Source organism: Sinocyclocheilus rhinocerous, unplaced genomic scaffold, assembly GCF_001515625.1.
Source record: "Sinocyclocheilus rhinocerous isolate Xijiao unplaced genomic scaffold, SAMN03320098_v1.1 scaffold70, whole genome shotgun sequence".
Classification (NCBI taxonomy): domain Eukaryota; kingdom Metazoa; phylum Chordata; class Actinopteri; order Cypriniformes; family Cyprinidae; genus Sinocyclocheilus; species Sinocyclocheilus rhinocerous.
Window position 1 is genome coordinate 751011 of NW_015624555.1, and position 9231 is coordinate 760241.

Sequence of the window (9231 nt, forward strand, 5' to 3'; positions counted from 1 at the left end):
CATATTATTAACAATTGTTTAGTTAACAATTTTATTAATAATTAATTAATTAGTTTTTATTTTTATATTTTCCATTTCATGTTAATGTTTTAGTAATTTTGTCGCTTTTTATTATATTTTTTTAAGATTTTTTTTTTAAATATGTCTATAGTGTTTATTCATTTTTATTTCAGGTTGTTGTTTTTATTTTTTTATTTTAGTACAACAAGTTAAATTAAATGACAATAAGAAAATACCTTGAGCAACTAGCTATAATAAAATTAGTTTTTTATATGTATTATTTTATTTTATTTTACTTAACATTTATTTTATCTCAAGTATGTAATAATAATAATAATCAACTGCTTTCTTCTTTACATATTTTGCTTAAGTTAAATCAGGCCTATTTTTAGGACCATTAAGCATCTATTGATATTGTGACATTAATTCTCATTATCGTAAACATAGTATTTGTCATAAAATATAGTATTATTACATTTTAAAGTGTAAGGTTAGCATTTGTTGTGTTGTCTTTTATTTATGGTCTAAATAATAAAGCATAATTTTATTACAGTAATATTTAAATTGAATTATTGTATTATTTAGATTTTTTATTTTTTTTTATTTGCTTAACTGTAAAAAAATATGTCCTTTAAAACAGACTTTTAAAATAGACGTTTTCTTTATGCAAAATATAATCTTTAGTGAGATTCACACTCATATTTTCATAAGTAACGTTAGAGAGCCTTACAGATGGGCGAACTGTGGGTTTTAAAACAGAAAGCGCTGGCATTAGGCATTAGGGAGTATTTTTACTCTCGTCAGCAGGAGAGGTGGCAGAGGCAGACTGGCAGTGAGAGTAGAAGGAAAACAGCACTAATGGTCTCAATGTGTCAACAGGTTTTCGCCAAGGACTCCATCTGCAGCAACACACACACACACACACGTAACTCCACACACATATCTCTACCCAAAGAAATCTTCAGGACGCATTTACACTCCACACACTAGATAATTAATCCTAATCTGTTTATTTTTGAATCTCTATTATGCCTACAGTGGTTTAAATGAGTCTATTATTCCTGTATACACATCACTGCACGCTTGTCAATGTTGTGTATACTATAAACCAGGTTGGAGTCATACACAGAACTTGTATTTCAAATTTCACAAAAGAAAAGTAATGCTGTTTAGGTTTTTTTCCCCCCGTTAAAAGAGAGCCGTTAAAAGGTGGCGATATGAGAGAGATTATTGTGGTGTTACACTTAAAGCAAAGCTACTTATCTTCATACCGCTGAAGCCGCACCAAAATATCATTTCAATCACATGCCAAAAATAAGTGGCGGACTTGAAAATGTAGCACAAATGAACACAAGCAAATATTCCAAAACTTATCAGAGCAAGGCCAAGATAAAAAAAAATACAAATTAAAAAAAACTTTTGATTATCTCAAGTCTCATCTTCTCCATCATCTATCCCCCATAATCCTCTCTCTCTCTCGTTCTCTCTTCAGGCAGCCCAACCCCATTCCTGTTAAACCCTTTAATTAAGAAAACAGGCTTTGAATTCGACTGTGCAACCCCATCTCCGAAAGCCATGTTGGGGAACATTCAAAACTCCATCTCTTTCCCATTCCATACGTTTTTTTAACCGCTTTCTTTCTCCCATGCCCTGAGCCCCCTTCACTCTCTTGCTCCGTCTGCACACTTCCACTATCAAAGACATGATAATTAGTCACAGAGGTTCATCTGGAATCTATTATACTCCTTTTCTTTAATTAATCGTGCATTATAATTATAGAGGCGCTCCGCGTCGCGCTCGGTAGCATGTAGGCTACGCGTGCGCCTGCATGCATGCTTGCAACTTTGAACCGTACTCTGGAAATGCCACACAGATAAAAGCCGGCAAGTGTCAAAAAGCAAGCAAACTTTTTCTTCCCTCCTCTCTCCTCCACTTTCCCTCTCCTCTTTCCCTTCTCTGCGGCGTGTGTCTTTTCATGCCATTTGTAGCGACCTAATGAGGACATTTCTGTCAGAAAAATCAATCAAAGGCTCGGCTGGGAGCGTGTTATAAGTCACAGGTATCTGAGGTGCCTCTTTTCAGGCGGATGAATAATAATAAAAATTAAATAAAATAAATAAATAAGGAGTGTGTTTAATTCAGTGACACGGGGGGGCTGCTGGCGAGGAGGGGGGAGTTGAAAGAGGACATGCTGGGGAACAGACGCTGGTTGGATTCCCTAATCTCTGAGATGGCATAAAGTGAACATGCCAAACACCTTCAAATTGTAAAGAGAAAAGTGTGACTCATTTTTTCCCTTCCTGTTTTTTTTTCCCCATGCCGTTTCTTTTTTAGCTCCATTAAAAGGCTTTAAGACGAAGAGTTTGTGCATGAGCATGTAAATAAATATAAGGAAGAGATGCACAGCAATGGGCAGACCTCCAGCGCTCCCAGAGTGCCTCATCTGTGCACATTTTAACTTATCTCCAGCAAACAAAGATGGATGTGTCTCAGCGCTTATTAAACCACTTTTTAAGCTCCCGCATGCCTTGTTTTGAAAAGCAAATCTCTTTATGCTACAGGTTGACAGAGCAAACGCAGGAAAAAATACATGTAAGGGAGAAGAAAAATTCTCATTTCACTTCAGCATCGTGCACATGATTGCTTGTTTTAATGCGGACGCTTTGAGCTCGAGCGGGATCCTGGGTTGCCTCTCATGTAGGGCTTAGCACTGTATTCTCTCAAAGGGGTGCTGATCTCTTAATTATTTAGCAGGCTCGTTTCTCTCTGATCAAACAATGGCGCGATCGAATGTTTCCACACGAGCTGAAAGTGGCTTATAATCTTGCTTGTTCCAAACCGGAGCGAAAAAAGGGATGAAATCCGGCCCTGACAGGTGGCCGATTGTTAGCGCGCTCAGAATGTGGAAAACAGTTTGGCTCCAGCACATCCGCATTATGAAAATGATGCAGAGGAAATTGAAAAGACACTTCACAAGTCCCCGAGGACACCGCAACATAATATCAACATATTTAATTTATTAAATTAAGGCAAGGAAATAGCGGATATTGCATGAAGTACAAGATCGCACAGTGCAATCTCAGTTTCCAAATTAAGAATGCTTAATTATTTATCATAAAGCGCAATTGAGAATATTGAGGTCTAAATGCGCTGCACTGAATAGTTTGAGTAAATTATTCTATAATTACGCTAAATTATATAGTACATAAGGGCTTATGAAAAATATGTTGAATTAGGCGTATCACAGTTAAACATACTGTGAAGTAGCATTCTGAAAACAGGCACATTTGTAGCATATGCTGTGAAAAATAAGTGTTGTATTATTGTTGCACGACTAATTAAACTACTCTTTTCCAGCTAATTAGTTTGAAACTTTTAGGTAAAATGATCTGAAATATTTTGGAAAGGGTTATTAATTTGAAATCAAAGATTATTGAGGTACGTTTTACAAGAAAATACAACTTGATTCTTTTTATTTCAAAACGTCACATTTAATACAGTGTGTTATGGGCTCTTTTTCGTAACAATTTATTAAATTTACTAGCAATTTCTGAGTGAAAATTGTTTCCTAGCTTTCTTCAGGTAAATATTTTTTCAGTGTAGGTAACAGTAATAGTGAAATAATGATTTAAAGTTGTGGTCACATTTAATGAAGTTCTCACACAATTATGTCAAAATGACGATCGTGTGGAGAAATTCACATAATCACACAGTCGGTTATATCTTAATTGAATGTAAACAATTCTGTAAAAACCGGCTGTGTGTCAGTGTATTAGATCCATGCATTAGATCTTAAAGTGTCAGCAGCCTAATAAACCTGCTGCTGTCTGTGTCATTAATATTAATCAAACAACAAAAGGCAAAGAGAAAATCACTCACTGCTCTTGACTGAATAGCTTTCGTATCTATAATAAGAATCAAATTCAATTTAATTCATAAAGTGGAGACTATGCAGTTTTTTTATTTATATTTGATTGTATTTCTTTCTTTGTATCTTTGTTCTATTGCATTAGTCCTATTGTTAGTAATTTGCTCCTTTTTCTTATTTAATAACAAAAAATAAATAAATAAATATAAAAAATTTGAATAAATGTTGAAATAAAATTTCTCAGATTGTGAAATAAGATTTTGACAAAACGTTTTTTGGGGGGAAAACAGTAGCCAAAAATCTATAAAAGTTGTGAAAAGTTTGTGATCTAGTAGCTTTATACAGTGTGCGCCATTGTAAAGATTGTAAGTCTATCCTTCACGGCCTAATTTGCATCCACATTACATACAATATGACATCTAACCTACCTAAAGCCTATAGATAAAGGAACTTATATTCTCGCAAAATTTCACCAAATTTGGCTAAATAATAATGGAAGCTACGTAAGCCTTTTTTCTCCATCTGTATTCGCTCATTATGGTGAGAGGCTGATGTTTGCTTAAACATATCTCCACAGCAGCACTCTCGAACCCTCTGGGTCAATTACCTAATCTTAATAACCGTAATTGCTGAGCTTGGAAAGTAGCTGAGCTATTAATTCTAGTGTGGACCACTGGAGAATCGAGGGCCGCTGCCAGAAATGGCACATTCAAACACACACACGCATAAACACACTCATGTCAAAACCGAGGGTTAACAAACACATCACAGTGCTAGTTTAACTACAAGACTATATGCATTGTCATATAGGCTATGTATGTATATGTCGGTTATTCATCAGCCTCTGTCAGCGACGGGGTGCTTCTGGGATAATTAGCGAGACACTGCACCCCCCTTGGCCTTCTTTACTCTTCTTTACACAGAGGAATCCCCAACACACAGGGGAGGATCAATCGATCCCTGTGCGAGAAGATTGATCCAGGAACCATCCCACTGCCTTTAATGAAGCCGTCTGCCAGGGAATACTGCTCTCACACCATTACCCAGCAGCCCTTTCACCACAGGAGACCCATATCAGACTACAGCTATATGCAAATTACAATGTGAGCAAGGAAGGGGGCACACTGCCACATCACATATTAACACGCTCGCAATCATCTCAACGCGGCGAGGAGGGGTCGGATCCGAGCGTAGACATCGGAGGTGACCCGAAATCAATAGTGTTGAACTAAAAATAGGCAGGAGGGAAATGTCAGCTGTCATTCTGATACTTAAGACCAATTTCTGGTGTAGTGCTGAAAAACGATCAGCGCAGAGAGACTATTCATCAAACCTACGTGAAAACTAGACTTGCGATCCATCACGGGAAAGATAAAAGACTTGTGTGATTATGTACTGCAAGATAAAATGATGAATTACAAGGTCTTGCCAAGTAACTGCCATAACTGTCTTTTCATTCCCTGGCTGAATAACACACCTGTTCTTTGACTCGAGTTTAACTACAGTAGTATCACTAGATCCAGAACGTGGATAAATGGACAGATTTCTAGTAGTGGCCAATGAACTATATTCTGAGTACATGTTAACAAACAGCAGTATTATTATTATTATTATTATTTATATATATAATTATTTTATATATTTGTATTGGTGCATCTGCATAAAGAAAAAAATATTATTATTATTATTAAACAAAAGAGGGTCATGAAAAACTTTTTAATCATACTTTTAGGACTGAATGAGTTTGAAAAAAAGAAAGAAAAATGTGGGTGTTCATATGTGCATAACTATTACAAGAAACAAACTCAATCCTTTTTTGGTAACCTCTCTTTACACTTGAGGTGCCACACTCCCACTGTTTTTTACCCATTCAATATGACTGTTATTATTATCATTAAATAAACATATTAATCAAAATAAGAAATATAAAAGCAAAATAAAAAACTATTTAATGTCATAAAAAAATATAAATTTTATCTGTAAATAATAATTTAACAAAAATTACACTACAAATATTTACATCTTAATTTGTTCATTTTCAAATAAACAAGTTATTATTTTGATGGTTTTTAGCAGATATATAAATGCGTATATGCGCTTTTGCGAAGCACATCACTGTTCATCTAGATGTGCGCGAATGAGACAAGCTGTTCTGAGACGCTAAACACCTGAGCTGAACACGTGTAAATGAACACAGTGCTGTGCATCACTCTGAAACCTGCAGCACATTCATTTATTTTTTCATACGTAAGCCTTTTTTCTCCATCTGTATTCGCTCATTATGGTGAGAGGCTGATGTTTGCTTAAACATATCTCCACAGCAGCACTCTCGAACCCTCTGGGTCAATTACCTAATCTTAATAACCGTAATTGCTGAGCTTGGAAAGTAGCTGAGCTATTAATTCTAGTGTGGACCACTGGAGAATCGAGGGCCGCTGCCAGAAATGGCACATTCAAACACACACACGCATAAACACACTCATGTCAAAACCGAGGGTTAACAAACACATCACAGTGCTAGTTTAACTACAAGACTATATGCATTGTCATATAGGCTATGTATGTATATGTCGGTTATTCATCAGCCTCTGTCAGCGACGGGGTGCTTCTGGGATAATTAGCGAGACACTGCACCCCCCTTGGCCTTCTTTACTCTTCTTTACACAGAGGAATCCCCAACACACAGGGGAGGATCAATCGATCCCTGTGCGAGAAGATTGATCCAGGAACCATCCCACTGCCTTTAATGAAGCCGTCTGCCAGGGAATACTGCTCTCACACCATTACCCAGCAGCCCTTTCACCACAGGAGACCCATATCAGACTACAGCTATATGCAAATTACAATGTGAGCAAGGAAGGGGGCACACTGCCACATCACATATTAACACGCTCGCAATCATCTCAACGCGGCGAGGAGGGGTCGGATCCGAGCGTAGACATCGGAGGTGACCCGAAATCAATAGTGTTGAACTAAAAATAGGCAGGAGGGAAATGTCAGCTGTCATTCTGATACTTAAGACCAATTTCTGGTGTAGTGCTGAAAAACGATCAGCGCAGAGAGACTATTCATCAAACCTACGTGAAAACTAGACTTGCGATCCATCACGGGAAAGATAAAAGACTTGTGTGATTATGTACTGCAAGATAAAATGATGAATTACAAGGTCTTGCCAAGTAACTGCCATAACTGTCTTTTCATTCCCTGGCTGAATAACACACCTGTTCTTTGACTCGAGTTTAACTACAGTAGTATCACTAGATCCAGAACGTGGATAAATGGACAGATTTCTAGTAGTGGCCAATGAACTATATTCTGAGTACATGTTAACAAACAGCAGTATTATTATTATTATTATTATTTATATATATAATTATTTTATATATTTGTATTGGTGCATCTGCATAAAGAAAAAAATATTATTATTATTATTAAACAAAAGAGGGTCATGAAAAACTTTTTAATCATACTTTTAGGACTGAATGAGTTTGAAAAAAAGAAAGAAAAATGTGGGTGTTCATATGTGCATAACTATTACAAGAAACAAACTCAATCCTTTTTTGGTAACCTCTCTTTACACTTGAGGTGCCACACTCCCACTGTTTTTTACCCATTCAATATGACTGTTATTATTATCATTAAATAAACATATTAATCAAAATAAGAAATATAAAAGCAAAATAAAAAACTATTTAATGTCATAAAAAAATATAAATTTTATCTGTAAATAATAATTTAACAAAAATTACACTACAAATATTTACATCTTAATTTGTTCATTTTCAAATAAACAAGTTATTATTTTGATGGTTTTTAGCAGATATATAAATGCGTATATGCGCTTTTGCGAAGCACATCACTGTTCATCTAGATGTGCGCGAATGAGACAAGCTGTTCTGAGACGCTAAACACCTGAGCTGAACACGTGTAAATGAACACAGTGCTGTGCATCACTCTGAAACCTGCAGCACATTCATTTATTTTTTCATGAAATCACAACCTTTGATAATTGCACTAAGCCAAACTGCGTAAAGGCCAGGACACACCAAGCCAACTTCAAAGAACTAGCGGCAACGAAAGCCGACGGTCTTGTCGCCTCGCGTCAGCAGCGTCGGACCAAAAAGTTGCGCTCGAACACACCGCACAGACAACAGCCGACGGCCGACGGCAAACTATCACGTGCGTTCTGCGCATGCATGAGAGGAATTAACTGTCTATATCAGCAGCTATCAATAGTATATATTCGTCATTCAAAAGGAGAAACCGAAACAAAGATATACAAGATAAACGCAGATATACGAAACGTAAACAAAGCAGCATTTGCTTACCATTTTGAATATCAGTAACATTGATAACTTTAATCATTTTAAGCGGCTCATGTTGTTATGAAAACATTCGGGTATTAGAATGATTGGGAAAGATCACGTAACATTTAAACAGCCTTCTGTCTGTACCGCCTTCATTTACGTGCTTGTTTTCATCACTTTCGCTTTAATTCTCGGGCACTGACTCGTTCGCTAAACTGAACATCCAATCAGAGCTCTCACTCTCGCCGACGGTCCCGATGGCGATTCAACATGTTGAATCGGGCAAACTGCCGCCGACGTGAGCCCGACGAGAGCCGACGAGTGGAACACACCAAACAAACTAGCCCGACCGTCGCTCGCCGTCGGCCGGCCTGGTGTGTCCCAACCTTAAATATTTTACCCAGTACTTACTATATTAGGCAATATTTGTGCATGGTGTGTATTTTATGGTTACTGGAGTATCACATCATTAGCTTAGCAACATGCAAATGTCAAACTGTATTGGAATCAATTTGAGTATCTGACAATTATGAGTGCTCCAAATTAGTCACATATGGTGACATTTCAATTAGGATACTGCCTTAGAATGCAGCTGCCTATGTAGGCATCAGACAGCAATGCAGGTGTTGGAGCAGAGCTAAAATGTTTCGAACACGTTTCTGTTTGTTCATTAGTTAATGTGATTCTCTACACCTGTGGTTACTCTGCTGGTCTCCTCTGTGAACTTGAGGAGAACTGACTTCATACATCCACTAAAATCACCTTGACGCCAGCTGGTTAAAAGTCACTGCAATGGCTCAGAAAAGTGAAGTTAGATCTGAGAAAACATATGTTGACAACTTATACAAGCTAAAAAGTACATGGTACGTGCAAAATACTGAGCTAACAACAGTTTAACATAAACAGTTACCAAAAGTGAGTCGTCCAAAAATTACAGAAGTGTATGTTGGATGATTTTTGTCTTTTATGACTAGTCCCACAATGTTCTGGAATTAGAATGCACTAGAATATTCCAGAATGTTACAGAAACATCTAGAATATTCCCATCCTTGCAAA